This window comes from Pteropus medius, unplaced genomic scaffold, assembly GCF_902729225.1.
Source record: "Pteropus medius unplaced genomic scaffold, Ma_sr-lr_union100, whole genome shotgun sequence".
Taxonomy (NCBI): domain Eukaryota; kingdom Metazoa; phylum Chordata; class Mammalia; order Chiroptera; family Pteropodidae; genus Pteropus; species Pteropus medius.
In genome coordinates, this window is record NW_024351073.1 from 18,440,705 (window position 1) to 18,460,148 (window position 19,444).

The 19,444-nt window shown below is 39.3% G+C and overlaps 1 long non-coding RNA gene across 1 annotated transcript in view; it reads left to right on the forward strand.

The window, feature by feature from the left end:
* The window catches only part of LOC120586259 (uncharacterized), a 164,602-nt gene that overhangs the window by 30,236 nt on the left and 114,922 nt on the right, over positions 1 to 19,444 (forward strand). The window lies entirely within an intron of this gene.

Below are 19,444 nucleotides of genomic sequence, written 5' to 3' on the forward strand. Positions count from 1 at the left end.
GTATTATATTCATTTTCTTTATTATTTTTCTCTTTTGAATTTTCATATGCTTTTGTTTTTAAATTACTGATAATGCATCGTGAGTTAGAAAAAATTCTGCAGACGGGAATTATCGTGAATTTCTTTACAATCACAAATACTGTCATTTTAAGTAAGTATTTTTTAGCCAGATGGAAACAAATATTTCTTCAAGATGTTATAAAATATATTGTTATATATTTGAAGCATTTGAATAATATTTCTCAAATGCCCCATCTTTACCTTAACAATTTAATCATTCCATATAATTCAGAGTTCAGCTTTCTCTCTCTCTCTTTCTTTTCTTTTTTTTTGAGAGAGAGAGATTTTATTTATTCATTCATTCATTCACAGATATTTATTAAAAGGATTGGCTTACATGACTGCAGAATTGGCAAGTCTGAAATTCAGGTAGGAGTTATGCTGCATTCTTTAGTCCAAAATCTGCAGGGCGGGCTAGGAGGTTGGGAACTCAAGCAGGATTTCTATGTTACAGTTTTGAGTCAGAATTCCTTCTTCTTGGGAATCCCCCTTCCTCAGTTTTCCTCAGTGAAGGCCTTTGATCGATTAGACGAGGCTGCCTGCCTTACTTAAAGTCGACTGATTGTGAATGTAAATCACTGCAACGAATTCCCTTCACAGCAACATCTAGACTAGTGCTCGACTGAACACTGAGGCACATGGCTGAGCCAAGGTGATGCATAAAATTAACCATCATGCTCCTTTGAGTAAGAGAGAACCTCTTGTGAAATGTTTTCTGGCTACTCTCTCTTCTACATATTGAGAGCAACATGTCAAGACTTTATAATTTTTTTTTGTTTTTTTTAACTTTTTTTATGAACATTATCCTATGGCGTTTGACGTGGGCATGGCTTACCACTGCTTCTTCGGCCGCTATTCTGTGATATTAGCAAGTGAGCTGTGGTTCCCTTGGAGGCTGTAAATAGTTTTTTCTCTCTCTTCTTCTCACACCTGTGCTTCACCTTGTGGCCTCCTCAGCAATCCAGGCAATGACAGAAAAATCGAGGCTTTGTTTGACTTCTGGTCCAGCTTCACCAGGAATTTTGCTCGGGGAGCGTATTAGGCATGGGCCACTCTTAATGTAGTTTTCACTTTTACTTTTCCTATTGCTCATCATTAGCCTCCCCCAAAACATCAAATAAGAAGAGCATTCTTAGCTTCCTGGAATAAGATATCAAATACTGCCCAACTGAACCCAGATTCCTAAGGACCCATCTCATTTTCTGACTCCACATACATCCTTCGCATGTTTAACTGAATACGTTCTCTTTCTTTTTAACTCTATTATGCAGAAAGCCCTTAGTGCAGTGTCTGAAGCATAGTTGTCACTTAATCATTTTTTTATAATTATTACTTTATCCTTAAGCACAATAAATATTAGAGAAACTTTTAGCTCTTAGAACAATTATAACCTACTATACCCCTTCAAATGACCAGTGTGTGTAGAGTCCAGGCTATTCAGCTTCTCAGATGTTTCTGGTCACCTGAGTGTCAGCCACAGGTAGAAGAAAATCACTTAGGCAAGAGCCTCCCTGGACAGGACTAGGATTATGCACCTTTATGAGTCTTTTCAGTTGTCACTGTGCTTTGTTTGCCTTTCCGATTGGCCGATGTTAGCCATTCCACAACTTACCACTCAGGGTTCTTGCGTGTTAAACTAATCGACAGAGTTCAAGTTCCTTTGATGATGTTAAGCAGGTTTAAGCAAGAAAATAAAATACTTCCCTAAAATATGACACAAGTGCAATTGAATAAAAAGGTTCTGAAATCCATAAATGTCTGTTTCATGGATCGCAAACATTTACAAGTTTGAAAACAATAATAATGAAAATTATGATGCTCGATACTGATATAAAATATTATTAACATTTTGTTCTGATTCTCATAATATCCTTGTAACTATTTAAATATGTATCATACATTTCCATTTTTATGAATGTTATCCCACAGTGTTTTGTGTGGTAGTGGTTCATCTCTGCCACATTTATAAGTAAATGATGAAAAACAAGGAGAAATGCCTTTTAAAGTACTGAAATTAAAAGGAATAATAACAAAAGTGTAAATCTGAGTTGCTGTGTCTCTTTACTGATAGAATAAAGCTAGATTCAAGGTTGAACAACTAGTTTTGATCATTTTAGTGCCATCATTTTCAAATGAGTTAGAAATAAAATGATTTCAAAACTTCTGGGAGAATGACAGATAATACACTAAATGTAACTTGTATCTAAACTAAAATATAAAGTTTGTTTAAGTAAAAATTTTATAGCCTGAGCCAATTGGACCACACTCACAAAATAAGTTATAGTTTTCACGTGTGATTTAATCAGAACACCAAAGCTATAACGTATCAAATACTATCAAGATTTGATTTACTGGTGGTGACATATAATGTCAGTAATGATATTTTATAGTACTATGAAACATGCAAAGTCTTTCTTTTTCCCCCTCCCATTTATTTGAAATCTCAAATCAGGTGACTTTTGAGTGAAGATCTTGCAGTAATATGTCATCCGTAATAGTCTCATATATTTTGTTTCATCCTGGGATCCTTCACTTAAATAAAAATTCCAGGCTTGGCATGTTTATATAGGACAGTACATCATGGTAGCCAGAGGCACAGATGCTGGTGCCAAAGGCCCTGTGCCTGAACTTTAGCTTTATCCTAGGTGACTGTGGGCAGGTAACCCAATCTGTTTCCTCACCTGTAACAGGAAGATGGTCTCATCATAGTGGTCAGGGTTGAGTGAGGGGATATGTATGAGTCGGTTAGAGCCCCGCACCCCACCAGAGCAGGCACTAGGCAGCAGCATCTGCCCTCCTGCCCTTGTTTTGCATAGAGGAGCCCACACTCGAAGAGATATAGATGTGTTTTCAAAGTGCTTGCTTCTATTCCTGTTTGGAAAGTTAGCGCTTCATTGTGAAACAGAGAAAGGGGCTGATTAGGGCAACAAAGAACAATAAAAATTAAAGAACTGTGCTGAAGTTTAAGTTATTTTCAAAAATCACTTTTTTTTTTTTCCAGAAGGCCTTCTCCCTTGTTTACTTCTGGAATAATTTGGATTGCTATAGCCTCAGGGGACATAAAATTACAAAGGAGCTAATATTTAAATAGGCTAGCAAAAAAGAAAGCACGTTTTCATTTTCTATCTATGATATCAAAAGACCTTCCGAAACGACGGATTATTCCTGCAATGACAAGGGCATTTAATACACATTAAATAAAGGGCATTTAATTTTATTCTTCATGTTGTGGCTACTAGTTGATGTTGGTCATAAAATACCCACACACATCTTTTAAAAAAAATATCAATTCAGGTATATAACACTGAGTGTTTGGGACCGAATGTTTATGTCCCCTCAAAATGTGTATGTTGAAATCCTAACCCCCAATGTGATGGTGTTAGGAGGTTGAGATTTCAGTTGGTGATTATGAGGGTAGAGCCCTCATGAATAGGATTAGTGCCCTTATAAAAGAGACCTTGCCCTTTCTGCAATGTGAAAATATTCCCAGAACACTTACATTAGCCAAAGGTTGGGCAAAATTATCTTGTTGCCCCTGCTTAGCATCCTGAGAGTATTGTACTGCATATGGCTGGCATGGGTAGAGATCAAAATTCAAAATCTGAATTATGATTACTACTGAATGCATTTCACTTTCGCACCATTGTGAAGTCAAAAAATCATAAGTGAGGGTCCGTCTGTGTACCTACGCAGACCCATCCTTTCTTCTGGGCTCCAACAAATATCTCTAGTGACTCTCTAACCTGATAACTTTGCCACTTCTCTGTTTCAAGTGCCCCTGTACGTGCCAGCATCTTTCTTCTTTTTCTGCTGATATTTGCTTCGGTGTAGCTGTTTCCTACCAGAATGCTTTTTCTCTCCACTTCCTCCTCCTTTCCTAACCATGTGCAAGGAGCCCCTGTTCTTCTCCCTCGGACCCTTACACCAGCCCCTGCCTCCGTGCTCATTTTGACTTTGAACTACATAGGGCTTTCTACTTACCCCTTCCAAGCATAACCATCTCGCCCCGTCAATTAGCTGGAAGCCCAGGTCAGTGAAGACCACATACGTACGACCATTTTGCCACATGCTTAGTAATCGTTACTGGTAAAACTAAATTTCATCCAGGCCATCTCAAATGACGGTATAAAGGAAACCACTGTTAATCAGGCTGGGTTTAACCTGTGATCAACCTATTAACCACAACCAATCTTTTGATTTTAACCAATCTTTTGATTCTAACCAACCACCTCCCTAACCTTTCTCCTTAGATGTCTGAATGACACTGAAACCCCTCAATTGACCCCCTGACTAAGAAATTACCTGACAGGTGCTCTCATATTTATATTTACCTTAAAATTTTACTTTCTCGTGCCATTACTTGCTTCATATTAGATTGTTTCATTGGACTACAGCTCCATGAGGACAGAAAAAAATGACTGTTTTGTTCACTCTTGTGTCAAACATATATATTGAAACTAAAGAAGGAAGGAAGGAAGAAAAAAATGAAAATTCTATAGTCTAATGCTCAAGTTTTAAAGGCTGTTAGTCCCCTTAGCTGTATGATTTGATGTCTCTTTATAGATTGCACAAATATTTCCAAACAAAATTGCTTTTAAAATTTAACATGAAGAGCAATTTCCATTTCAAAATGTACCAGCTATTGAAAATGTCTTCAGTGGTGTTACGAATGGTCTTAAATCTTCTCCAAATGTGCCAGGTACTTAGTAATGGGTGTCTATGACTGTGTCCTAAAAATTGCTTATCTAGTTATCTCTAAACAAAAAGGAAAAAAAGAAGCTCGAAGTAGTAATCATCACGCTGTGTGAAAAATAAGAAGAGCAAATAGCTCTATAACCTAATATTTTTATAAGAATCTTTTGTTGTTGTTGTTTGGTCTGCTTTGGTTTAATGTCCCAGAACCTTTGCAATGTGAATGAAAAAGAAACTGTAATAGTGAGTAAAGTTGGGTAAAATCACTTCAGGACCAAACTACAAATGAGGAAAAAGAAAAGGGGGTGGGAGAGGTCCATTTACATGCTGAACAAGAAAATATGGCCTCAGATGAGACAGGATCTTCAGACAGAAGGCTCGCCCAGGTCTGTCTGAAATCCCTTCCCGTTGTTACTGTCCAAAGCGTCCAAAAACGTTTAGTGTGAAATGTTTCTTCTGAGCCTTGGGATCCCAGCTATCAGTCAAACTCCCCTACTTTTCCTAAAGAAGTGTCACTCCACTCCTGGGCACCGACCGCGAGATCGTTCACCTCCGCCAGTGTCCGTCCTCCCTGGGAGGTCTCGCAGGTACCTCCTCCAGCTGGGGCACTCTCATTTTGAGTGGGGAACTCTTTCAAAAACCAGATTTGAAAGCCTCACCCCTTAGACAGTCTGCTTGTAGAGCAATGGTCCAGCATTTTGTTTCTATCTTATTCTGTCTGTCAGGCTCCTTACGTGTTTCTGATGGATCAGCCCAGCCGAGCCTGCTATGGAAAACACGGCTCTACCGTCCTAGCCCCTGAGGGGAGCTGGATACACATAGGTTTTATTCGTGTGATTGTGTCTGTAGAAACTTAAACTATTTAGTACACTTGGTGTTTCTCTTGGATTAGAAACATCTCTCCCCGCTCCTTTTCCAGGGCAGGACTTGCCCTTTCTCCCCGCTTCCCCTGGAGCCCTGCCCCACCTCACTCCACAGATCTCAGACATTTGAACTTTACTAAGCAGACTGATCACGTCGGTTCAGATTTTGTTCAGCACATTTGTCTAAGCGTCTCGTTTGGACCGCCCCGCCTTTTCTAATAGTTCTTACCGCCAATAATTTTCAATTAATTTCCCTCTTGGACCATCAGTCCTCACGGTCCTGCTTTTCACATGTGAGGTCACAGCCCTCACGTTTCTGCTTTTCAGGGCATCGCTTTTCCTTGAGTCCATGTTTCCCTGCTTGTAAATATATTTTAATTTTCTGATTAGGAAGGACATTAACTATCACTTTCTGCTGAGGGTCGGGTAGGGAGTGTGACGCTGAAGGCCGATGTGGATAGGTCTCTCCCTGTCTTACCCCGTCATCCTCCTATAACTGTGCTTTCAAGATCTGGTTATGTCCGTCTCTCTGTCATGGTCTGATCAGTCGGAAGACAGCGACCACTGTAGACTTTTCGACAGAGGGAGTTGAATTCATGGAATTCATCCTTGGGTAACAGAAGATCTGAGAAGCCAGCCAGGGGTGGTCGATGCAACTAAAAGATTAGCAACCGCAGACAGCTGTGCTTACCCACATGGCTAGAGAGACAACGGGAGGCAGGAGTGTTATTAGAACCCAGGGTCACCTTCAGGGACTGAGAACCATGGCAGGGATGTGGTGGCATCTGGAGTGGCAGGGAAGAGACAGCCATGGCTGTGTGTGCTGCATGCAGCAGAGCGAGAGAGGGAGCAGTGTCCTGGCTCGTCCCCAACACCTTCTTCCTCCTGCTGCCTGCCAGTCTCTTGCCAGTGCCTCTCACTGGTTGAACCCTTGTGGGATCCAGGTGACAAGAGAGCCTTGGAAAGGAAACTCCTCAGAGGAAGAGCGGGAAACAGATTCAAAAGCAGAAGCCACATGACTGGCACAGTTTCTGTACAAGAATAATCTCATATAATGTTTGAAGTCTCTTTTCTATCCAAACAATAGTTACTCTCCATATCAAGGTACCTGATTATATACCGTGATCTGGTAAATGAGAGACTAGAGAGTAATAAAATTGAAAAGTAACTGAGTTGAAACCGAAGAATAAAAATCTGTCTTGAAGTGATTACTCCTTCTTCGTTCTGCCTAACAAAGATCCGTGCCCCTCCTCTCCCTCTTCCAGCTGTCATTCCTGCCAGTGACTTTCTCATCGTCCTGCAGCAAGGTGAATGGGGTGAGGACTGCGGGAAGGGATGTGTGTGGCAGCCGTAGTTTTTAACTTCCAGATGGGACCCCTGTAGGAGATTCGAGGCAAAGCAGGGAAAGCGGACTACTCTCCTGGGCAACTGGAGACAGAAGGTGAGTCTAGTGTGGTGTTCTCCAGCGCTGTCTCCCTGCTTCTCCCCCGTGAAATGAGAGCTACGTGTGGGAGCCCCAGCTAACCACAGAAACCAGAACGGGGCCCTCGAGATGTTTGCACTGGAACCCACAAATGGCGCCAAAGAGCATCCCACTGCAGATCGGACCAGATACATGTAGAGGATGCCGCCCCCAGAAAGAGCCGCGCCGAGCTGTCACCCACACAGCAGCTATGTTTTATGCAGTTCCTTCTTCGGACCTAGTGCGACGATCCCGTGTCAGCGTTCGTTTCATGCTAGTGCCTCATCTCCATTTCTCCTTCCTTGTCTGACTTCCTGTCTTCAGCCCATTCCAGTTTGGTTCTGGTCAATCCCCTCTCTGAGAAAGTCTTCTCAGCACAACCCGCTCACTGCCCAATCCAGGGCTACCTCTCTCAGTCACTTCCCTTGTCTGTTTAGTAGCATTAAACGCTGCCGAGCCCATTCTTCCTCTTTAAAACTTTCTATGTTTTATTCAAGATACATATTTTCTCCCCTCCTAATTTTTGACTGTTCTTTCTCATTTTCATTCTCTAATTCCCTTTACATTCTAAGTACCTGTGTTCCCAGCAATTCCAAATTCGAGCTTCTTGTCTCTCGTCAATCCACCCCCGCTCTTCCCAGCACGTGCTCCCTGGGCCTTCTCATGCTACACACTCACCTGTAAGCGGCACTGTCCTGACACTCACGTCTCCTTTTTCAGCGTGGAAGGATCTCACGCACTTCCGGCATGACTTCTCCATTTGCCTGCAGACCATCTCCCCTTGGATGTTTTGCTTCTCATTCGGCATGTCCCAAACCAGTCGATTTTCTCTCCTCAAACCAACTCATATCTCAGTTAACAGTAGCGTGTTAACTAGAACATCTGCTAGTATATCTGACCTCCTCCAGGTCGAATTAGCCACTGTCATCTGCGCTTCTGTAACGTGAAATCTATGACTGTCGGCAGTGAGTTATTATTTGTCTCTTCTACTAGACTGTCAGTTCCTCGGGAGCAGGAACTATATCTGAGTTATCTCTGAATCTCCAGGGCCCAATTCACTGCCCAATTCACTCAATCCAACTGTATCTGAGTTATCTCTGAATCTCCAGGGCCCAAATTCTCATCATCCATTTCTTTCTCCAATATCCTGTTCACCCTCCAAAAGAGAATTATGTAATTTGTACAAAGAGTTATATGTTTGGAGAATTCCTGTTATCTTTTTTTTTTTTTAAACATGTTTAGAGCAGTTGTTTATATTTGCTAATTCATTTTAGAGAGTTTGGAGATAGCTATTTTATCTCCAGATGCCGGAAGGTGTGAGTTCCAGCCACTTGGGAAATGTGCATGTTCTGAGCCACAGAAATCAATTTGTCTAGACCATGAAGTTCATTGTGATGGGAATTTTACTTGTCGCCTACACTAGATTTATTTTTGTAAGGTGGACGAAGAAGATGAGTAATAATCTTTGACATGTTTTTGGTTATATATTCCAGAGTTTCATAGACCTTTGATTTTAGCCATATCTATTTTTTTTTTGAGTAACATTTTGCTAATATTTGTTAGCGCTTGAAAGAGGATAGTTAATTCTAAAAATGTCCAAGGGTATTTTATTATTTTAAAATCGATGAGTTTGTATGTATCTTGTTATTTTGCAAAGACCTGGCACATTTAATTTGAACATACTGAATTATATTTTCATTTCAGAATTTGAGTGAATGAAATAAATCAAGTTTAGGTGAAATTTCTTAAATTCAGTTATAGCCTTGGTTTCTTAGGAAATAGAATCTGAGGCAGAGATTTAAAGTCCTAATCTATTACTTGGAGGACACACCTCTCAGGCAATGAGAGTGAGGTAAAAGGTAAGTAAACACAGACGTGAAAAACTGCATTCCCAAACCAGCTGCTGCTTCACAGAGCTGCAAAAAGACAGAACGGGGCCCCGCAGACGCATCTATCTGCTCAGCACCGTGAGGACAAAAAAGCCTAAATGGACAGAGCCATCTGTGGTGGGGTGTTTCCTGTTTGACTCCCTCCTGCAGCTTGTTGACTGCTGCTCAAACTACACTCCTCAGAGAGTTACTCCCTTGTACTTTTGGGCTACATCATTTAGCTCTGCCCGTGGCCAGTAAGGATGTCAAAATTTGTGGGGGTGGCATTCTATTCATTTCCTTGTTTTGTACAAGCTATAATCCCCAATGGCTTAACCTAAACCATGTCATTTAAATTCCAGAAGCAGAGGCAGGAGCCACACACACTTCACCCAAGACTGGTGGGCTAGGCTAATGGTGATAGCTAAAGGCAAAGGACTGGTCGGCCCCAAGGAGGGTCTAGCAGGCAAGAGATGCACATGTAACTTGAGGAAGTACATAAAATTAGTATCTAATCGAGGTGCTGACTCAAAATTCTCTAAGTTTCTAAGTTTAAAAAGAGAGAAGGGGATCAGATTGTTTCTGCATAGAGGTTGTATCAATCACGAACAAGTTGCCCTGACTAAGTCATCACAGAGACTGTTTTATTAAGATATAGTTGACATAAAACATATCAGTTTCAGGTATACAACATAATGATTGGATATACGTGTATATTGTGAAATGATCACCACAATGCCTAATTACATTTATCACCATACACAGTTACATTTTTTTTTCTTGTGATGAGAACTGTTAAGATCTACTCTCTCAGCAACTTGCAAGTATGCAATACAATCTATTACCTATAGTCACCATCATCACAGATATTTTGACCTGGAAAAAACATTGAAAGCTAAAATGTCCTCATGATCCTTTTTGTTGTTGTTTGTTTAAACTCTGGGTATTACTTGCAGAAGAGAAGTCTGGGTTACCTTTTGGTGGGGGTGACTCCATGAAACACCCTCCATGACTCTTCTGATGGGACTTTCTACTCTGTTTTCCTTTTTCCAAGATGTTTTAAGAGAATCTAGGTATCTTGCCACTGGCTTCTGCTATAATAAATATAGAAAAATGAAAAAAAATGAGTGATCCACAGTTTTCCAGTGATAAGTCATGTAGGGAGGAACATTATTTTGGGAACTTCTGACTCTGCTACTTTGCTGAGCTTGAAGCATTATTTTCAGAGAAATGTATGTCCTGGCCCCAATTGCATTTCAGATTTTCTATTTGACTTTGGTTGGGAAACAGAGCCAAGAGGATGCTTTGTTCCTACTGGACATATTAGGAATAGCCAGACTATGTATAATTCTCCACATGGCCACACGTAGTCAACTGGTTCAGTCGGCACCTTCAGAAACAAGTAACGAAGGCTCTGGCTAGAACCACTCATCCAGCTCAGTTCTCCACGCTTGGGCTTTGGACCCTGAGCTCAGGCCTGACTAAGCCTGAGCCAGGGGATTGGCACTAAGAAGCTGAGGCTAGTCCCAGGTTACCTAAATCTATGTTTGAGAATTTTTTTTACCATGCCAGGGGGCGTCTCTCCCTCTTAACTTGATTCATTCAATCCCCAAAGCTTTGTAATAAGCATCTTTTAATAGTTTATTTTCTTTGAATTTTCCTCTTCAAATTGTGCTTCTCCTATTCTTTGACTGAAAGAAGTGGTATCTAGACCAGAGTCTAAAACAGGGCTGGGAATCCTCCATTTACTGAGTGGCTTATGTCCCTCAGCTGGCTGCTCCTTGTCAGTTCCTACGTTGTTACTGTCTTTCAGCAATTGCCTTTGGGAATGTCCCATCTGGAATTCCAGATGATCATTTGTGAAGTACAGTAGTTGCCTGGAGCTAGTTGAAAGACATCTTATGGCATCCCAGATTACTCAGAAATAGTCAATAAGTGAGAGTTCTTTTCATTTTTCTGATTTGTACAAGCTGTATTATTAGTGGCCTATGCCATATGGCTTGAATTCTGAGATGTTCATCTTATCATTTTTAAAAGTCAATGCAGAGTAATACTTTCTCAATATCTTGCTGACAGAGGAGAAGGTTTGATACAGTAGCTTTCTTACCTTTCTTCCTGAAAAGATAAACTAACTCTACAAATTGTTGTCTAGCTTGACAGAAATCAATGAAATCTCCCACTAGAAATTCATGTTTCACCCAGCAATGTGAAAAAGCAAATAAATAAAAGTCTATTCAATTCTGTAAGAGCTTTGCCAGCTCTGTCTTAAAATAAAAATAAAAACAGGATGGCTTCGATGATTTAAAATTCATTAGAATGTTTCAATTTAGGTTAGTTCATGGTTTTATCATGCAGATTTCAGTTACTTCTACAGTGAATAGCTGAAAATTGTGCTGTACTCAGTCTGGGTGAAAGAGTAAGTAGTTTGGTTTTATTGGATTTTCCTCTAACATTAAACTACTTTTTGGCCTGTGCTTTGCTAAGTATTGTGGGGGAAATGAGGGTTTGTTATCTGCCTTGTAGGGGTTATATTCTAATGTGGGAGAAAAAATGTGGAAGATATAAAGGTGACTCGTGCCATTATTTTATTAGGCTCGTACACTGTAGCTGTCGTGAATGGACATGGTGTTGCCCTAATTTATTTATTAATCTATTTTCCCCCAGATTTATTGAGATATAATTGATGTATTACACTGTATAAGCTTAAAGTATACAATGCGTTGATTCAATATGCTTATGTATTGTGAAATGATGACCACCATAACATTATCTAACGACTTCATCGTATCGCATCATTACCATTTCTTTTTTGCAGAGAGAACACTGAAGATCTACTCTCTTAGCAACTTTTAATATATAATACATTATGAACTATAATCCCCATACTGTACATTAAGCCCCCAGAATTTATTCATCTTATAACTAGAAGTTTGCGCCTTTCGACCCACACCTCCCCATTTCCCCTACCCCGCAGGCCTAGGTAACCACGATTCTATTCTTGTTTCCATGAGTTTGCTTTTTTAAGATTCCACATACGAGTGATACATAGTATTTTTTCCCTCTGTCTGTCTTATTTTACTTAGCATAATGCCCTCAAGTTCATTCACGTTTTTGCAAATGGCAGGATTTCCTTTTTTCTCATGGCAGAATAATATTCCTTTGTATATATGTATCACGCCATCTTTATCCATTTGTCTGTTGATTGACATTTAGACTGTTGTCGTAGCTTTGTTATTGTGAATAATGCTGTAGTGAGCACGGGGATGCAGATATCTATTTGAGATTCCGTTTTTGTTTCCTTTGGGTGTATATGCAGAAGCAGTATTGCTGAATCATGCATTGTCCTAATTTAGATCTAGAAGGATTCTCCAGTGCTTTTCACTCACTTGACTAAAGTCATACTGAGAAAGACTAAACCACTGTCTTTTAAAAAATTTTTATTTTTCAATTAGAGTTGACATTCAGTATTATTCTATATTAGTTTTCGGTGTGCAGCATAGTGATTAGATATTTATATAATTTATAAAGTGATCCCCCCGATTAGTCTAGTACCCACCTGGCACCATACGTAGTTGTTACCATATAATTGACTACATTCCCTATGCTCTACTTTACATCCATGTGACTACTTTGCAAGTACCAATTTGTACTTCTTAATTTCTTCAACTTTTTTCACCCCGCGCTCCAACCCTCCTCCCCTATGGCAATCACCAGTTTGTTCTCTGTATCTGTGAGTCCTTTTCTTTTGTTTGTTCATTTATTTTGTTCTTTAGATTCCATGTGTAATTGAGATCATATGGTATTTCTCTTTCTCTGTCTAACTTATTTCACTTAGCATAATACCCTCTAGTTTTATCCATGTCATTGCAGATGGTAGGATTTCATTTTGTTATGGCTGAGTAATATTCCATTGTATGTATGTAGCCCTTCTTTATCTGATCATCTATCGATGGGCACTTATGTTGCTTCTATATCTTGGCTATTGTAAATATCACTACAGTGAACATAGGGTTGCATATATCTTTTGGAATTAGTGTTTTGGTTTTCTTTAAATAGATATTCCAGAAATAAAAATTCTAAAAGTAGAATTTCTGGGTCATAAGGTAATTTTATTTTTAATTTTTTGAGGACTCTCCAAACTGTTTTCCGTAGCAGCTGTACCAATCTGCAATCCCATCGACAGTGCATGAGGGTTCCCTTTTCTCCACATCCTTGCCAACACTTGTTTTTTGATTTATTGATGATAGCCATTCTGACGGGTGTGAAGTAATATCTCGCTGTGGTTTTAATTTACATTTCTCTGGTTTGTTACATCGAGCATCTCTTCACATGTCTGTTGATCATCCGTATGTCCTCTTTGGAGAAGTACCTATTCAGGTCCTCTGCCCATTTTTTAAAAAAATGGATTGTTGGATTTTTTTTGTATGAGTTCTTTATAAATTTTGGATATTAACCCCTTATCAGATATATAATTGGCAAATATCTTATCCCATTTATTAGGTTTTTTTTTGTTTTGTTGATAGTTTCCTTTGTTGTACAACAACTTTCTAGTTTGATGTAGTCCTATTTGTTTATTTTTTCTTTTGTTTCCCTCACCCGAGGAAATATATCAGAAAACATATCACTAAGAGCAATGTCAGAGACTTTACTGCTTATGTTTTCTTCGAGGAGTTTTATGGTTTCAGATGTTGCATTTAAATCTTTAGTCCATTTTGAGTTTATTCTTGTATATGGTGTAAAAAAGTGGTCCAGTTTCACCTTTTTTTTTTTTTGCATGTATTTGTCTGGTTTTCCCAACACCATTTATTGAATAAACTGTATTTACTGAATGTATATTCTTGCCTCCTTTGTCATAGATGAAATGGCCACATGGGTGTGGCTTTTTCTTCTGGGTTCTCTATTCTGTTCCATTGATCTATGTGTCTTTTTTTATGCCAGAACCATACTATTTTGATTACTATTGCCTTTTAGTATTGTTTTATATCAGATAACATGATACCTCCACCTTTATTCTATTTTCTTAAGATTTCTATGGCAATTCAGGATCTTTTATGGTTCCATATAAATTTAAGGATTATTTATTCTAGTTCGGTGAAAAATGCCATTGGTATTTTAATAGGGCTTGTATTGAATCTATTGATTGCATAAACATTTTAACAATATTGATTCTTCCTATCCAGGAGCATAGAATATGCTTCCATTTATTTGTATTTTCTTTTTTAATATTTATTTTTATTTTTTATTTTTATTTATTTTTATTTTTACTTTTTTATTTTTTATTTCTATTATGGTGACATTGATTAATGAAATTCAGTAAGCTTCAGGTGTACAATTCGATAGGTTTGTATCTTCTTCAACTTCTTTCTTCAATGACTTCTAATTTTCTAAGAACAGGTCTTTTATTTCCTTGGTTAAATTTGTTCCTAGGTATCTTGTTTGATACAACTATAAATGGGATTGTTTTCTTAATCTCTTTTTTCTGATAATTCATTATTCGTACATAGAAATGCAATCAATTTGTAAATTTTAATGTTGTATCCTGATACTTTACTAAACTTATTTATCAGTTTTAACAGTTTTTTGGTGAATCTTTAGGGTTCTCTATGTATAGTATCATGTCATCTGCAAATAATGACAGTTTTAGTTCTTCCTTTCCAATCTGGATGTCTGTTATTTCTTTTTTTGTCCGATTGCTGTGGCGAGGACTTCCAATATTATGTTGAATACAAGTGGTGAAAGTGAACCTCTTTGTCTTGTTCCTGATCTTAAGGAAAATGCTTTTAGCTTTTCTCCATTGAGTTATTAGCCGTGATATTAGCCGTGGGTGTGTCATATTTGTAAGACCTTTATTATGTTGAGGTAAGCTGAGAGTTATTATCATAAATGGATGCTGGATTTTGTCAAACACCTTTTCTGCATCTGTCGATATGGTGATATGATTTTTATCTTTCAATTTGTTAATGTGGCATATTACATTAGTTGATTTGCAGATATTGAACCAAATTGCATCCCAGGAAAATCCAACTTGATTATGATGTATGTTTTTAGCGTTTTGCTGAATTCAGCTTACCAATATTTTGTTGAGAATTTTTACATCTATGTTCATCAGAGATATAGAACTATAATTTTTAAAATTTTTTTTGTCATGGCTCTGGTTTTGGAATTAGGGTGATGGTGGCCTCGTAAAATGAGCTTGGGAGCCTTCCCTCCTCTTGAACTTCTTGGAATAGTTTGAGAAGAATAAATGTTAATTCTTCTTTGAATGTTTGATAAAAGTCACCTCTGAAGCTATCTCGTCCAGGATTTTTGTTTGTTGGGAGTTTCTTGATTTGATTTCATTAGTAGTAATTGGTTGGTTCAGATTTTTTGTTTCTTCTTGACTCAGTCTAGGGAGATTATATGTTTCTAGTAATGTAACCATTTCTTCCATTGTCCAATTTGTTTGCATACAATTGCTCATATTATTTCCTTATAATCCTTGGTATTTCTGTGAAGTCAGTTGCCACTTCTCTTTCATTTCCGATTTTATTTACTTAGGTCCTCTTTCTTTGTGTGTCATTTAAAGTTGTTTCCTTCTTGATTTTCTTTGATGAGTCTGGCTAAGGTTTATTAATTTTGTTTTATTTCTTAAACATCTCTTGTTTTCATTGATCTTTTGCATTGTTTTTTAGACTCTACTTCATCTCGTTTCTACTCTGATCTTTATTATTTTCTTCCTCCTACTCATTTTGGGCTTCACTGTTCTCTTTCTACTTTAAGTATAAGGTTAAATTGTTTACTTGAGATTTTTCTTGTTCCTCGAGGTAGGCTTGTATTGCTACGAATTTCCCTCTTAGGACTGCTTTCACTGTGTCCCATAAATTTGGGGTCTTTGTATTTTCATTCTCATTTGTTTCAAGGTATCTTTTGATTTCTTCCTTGATCTCATTGTTAAGTCATTCATTGTTTAGTAGCATGCTATTGAGCCTTCATGTGTTTGTGTGTTTTTTAGTTTTTTTCTTATAATTGATTTCTAGTTTTATACCATTGTGATCGGAGACAATGCTTAAACTAATTTCAATCTTCTAAATTGATTGAGACTTGTTTTATGGTCTAACATAAATAATGTTCTATGTGTACTTGAGAAGAATGTATATTCTACTGCTTTGGGGTAAAATGCTCTGAGAATATCAATTCAATCCATCTGGTCTAGTATGTCATTTAAGGCTGCTGCTCCCTTATTGATTTTCTGCTTGGAAAATCTGTTCATTAGTGTCAGTGAGGTGTTAAAGCCCCCTACTATAACTGTATTACTATTGATCTCTCCCTTATGTCAGTTAATATTTGCTTTACGTATTTAGGTTCTCCTATGTTGGGTGTATAAATGTTTACTAGGGTTATATCCTTCTGTCGAATTGATCCCTTTATCATTACATAAGGTCCTTCTTTGACTCTTATTGTAGCCTTTGTTTTAAAGTCTGTTTTCTCTGATGTAAGTATTGCCATTCCAGCTTTTTTAAAAATTTCCATTTGCATGAAATATCTTTTTCTATCCCTTTACTTTTAGTCTGTGTGTATCTTTAGATCTGAAGTGGGTCTCTTGTAGACAGCATATGTATAGGTCTTGTTTTTTTATCCATTCAGCTACTCTATGTCTTTTGATTGGAACATTTAATCTATTTACATTTCAAATGATTATTGATAGATACATAGTTATTATCATATTATTATTCATATTTATGTTCTTCATCCCCCTTCCCCCGCCCTTCTTCTTAACTAAGTTCTTCTTTAGTATCTTGTAAAACTGGTTTGGTGGAGATGAATTCCTTTAGTTTTTTTCCTGTCTGAGAAGGTCTTTTTTTTTTTATTTTTTAGAAAAGGTAAGGTTTATCGAAAGTACATTTTAAAAGGAGATGGGCCACTCTAGGGAAGGCTGCAGCCCCATGAAATTTGGGAGAAGAGATAAGACCCAGTACACCCCAAGGAAGGAGTGGATTTTCACAAGGAGAGCTGTAATCTGGGAAGCTCTTTATCTCACCTTTTATTCTAAATGATAGCCTTGCTGGGTAGTCTTGGATGAAGGTCCTTACTTTTCATCACTTTGAATATTTCATGCCAATCTCTTCTGGCCTGCAAATTTCTGATGAGAAATCAACTGACAGTCTTATGAGAGCTCCTTTCTAAGTAACTAGATGCCTTTCTCTTGCTGCTTTTAGGATTCTCTCTTTGTGTCTAAGCTTCGGCATTTTAATTATGACATATCTTGGTGTGGGTCTCTTTGGATTAATCTTGTTTGGGACTGTTTGTGCTTCTTGGACTTGTAGGTCTATTTCCTTTGTCAGGTAGGGAAGTTTTCTGTCATTATTTCTTTAAATAAGTTCTCAATCCCTTTTTCTCTCTTCTCTCCTTCTGGTACCCCTATGATGCAAATGTTGTGCTTGATGTTGTTCCAGAGGCCTCTTAAACTGTCCCCATTTTTTGGGGGGTGGGTGTATTTTTTCTTTTTACTATTTTGATTGCGTGTTTTTTGTTACCTTGTCTTCCAAATCACTGATTCCATCACCTGCTTTATCTAACCTACTGTTGATTCCTTCTAGTGTATTCTTCATTTCAAATATTATATTCTTAATTTCTGACTGGTTCTTTTTCATAGTTTCTATGTCCTTTTTATGTTTACTATCTCTTTGTTGAAGTTCTCACTGGGATCATCTATTCTTCCTCTAAGTTCATTGAAAACATCCTTATAATCAGTGTTTTGAACTCTGTATCTATTAGGTTACTTACCTCCATTTCAATTAGTTCTTTTCCTAAAGTTCTCTTTTGTCCTTTCATTCGGGACATTGTTTTGTTTTCTCATTTTGGCTGCCTCTCTGCGTTCATTACTATATATTAGGCAGATCCGCGATGTCTCACAGTCTTGGCTGGGTGGTCTTATGTAGTAGGTGCCCTGTGTGGCCCAGCGGCACAGTTTCCCTGATCACCTGCACTGGGTGCTCCTGGAGTGTCCCTTGTGTGGGTTGTGTGTGCCTTCTTGTTGTAGTAATGCCTCGATTGCTATTGGCATATTAGTGAGTGGGATCGACTCTCAGGGTGACTGGCTGTCAAAACTGGCCACACCCACAGTGTATGAGCTGCTGAGTGGGGGCTGACCCCATGGAGCAGGATTCACCACAGCAGGCTCCTATGCCTGTTGATGCCACCCTTTATGTGCACTGCTTATGGAGCTCATCAGGTGGTACTCTGCTGTGGTCTGACATCACCTTCTGCGTATGTTGGGGCTCCTGTGATGGCCCTGGGGCTACCTGGTAGGAGCTACAGAGTGATCTATAAATGGTCGCTGCCTGTGCTGGAGGCATGTGTGAGAGGTCATGCTGCAAATGGAGACCCTCTGCCACCAGTACTGGGCCTGGGATAGCTCAGCAAAAGGCCCAGGTCACCCTAAGACCTGGGACTGCCTGCTGGCTGCCTGTAAGGCTCAGTAGCTTAAAGAGCCTCCAGTGGTATAGTTGTTGAGTGAGGCAGGATTCTAGGAAGTCACCAGGGTGGGGTGAGTGGTATTCACCAGGTAAGTACAGATTCAGATTTGGCACCAGTGCTGAGCCTGTGGCCACTGGCAAAAGTCTCAGATCACACTGAGGCCAGTGTGGACTGCCTCAGGCCTGCCTCTGACCTCTGAGATTTGTTTAAGAAATACTACAGCTTGGGCCAGGGCTGGTTATTTGCCACCAAAAGTGTCTCTAGAGCCACGTGAGCCAAGGCTTATTGTTGCTGAAGGAGCTTCCTCCTGAGAGCAGGAGTGGGGTTGATTGCTTAGCCACAAATATGCCTCAGGCAATGAAAGATTTAGGTGGGGTGGGGTCTCAGAGATTCATTGGGGTGGAGCTAGTAGAGCTCATGTAGCCCATGCACATTCAGATTTGACAGTGTTGGGGGAGGGCTCAATACAAGCAAGATGGTGCCTTTCTGTAGGCTGCACAGAAGGAGAGAGAGCTCAACACAGGGATAAAGGAGACTGTCCCTCCAGCCCTTGCCCTAAAGCCATACAACTCAGTCTTCCCCCATATGTCTCTGATGCCTCCTGAGCTGCTCTCCCTCCGCTGGAGCCCAGGGTGAGTGCCTGCGAGAGAGCGAATCTGTGCGCGGGCCTTTAAGTGGATGTTTGGGTTTCCAGCAGGTTTCCGTCTCAGGTAGGAATCCCCTGCTGATTTTCACAGCCAGATTTTGTGGGGACTCCTCTTCCAGGTACTGGAAACCTGGGCTAGGGAGCCCTAGTGTGGGGCTGGGACCCCTCATTTCTCCTGGGGAAATCTGTACCTGAGATATGCCTCCTGATGCTCAACTACCACAGATGGATGTGGGGCCAGTTGTTTTGCATTTCCACCTCTCCTACCAGTCTCGATGTGGCTGCCGCTTTATAACCTTAGTGACAGGAGTTCCATTCAGCTCGTCTTCAGATGGTTCTCCAGGTTGATTGTTGTCTAATTTAGTTTTAATTTTAATGTGGTCATGGGAGGAGGCAA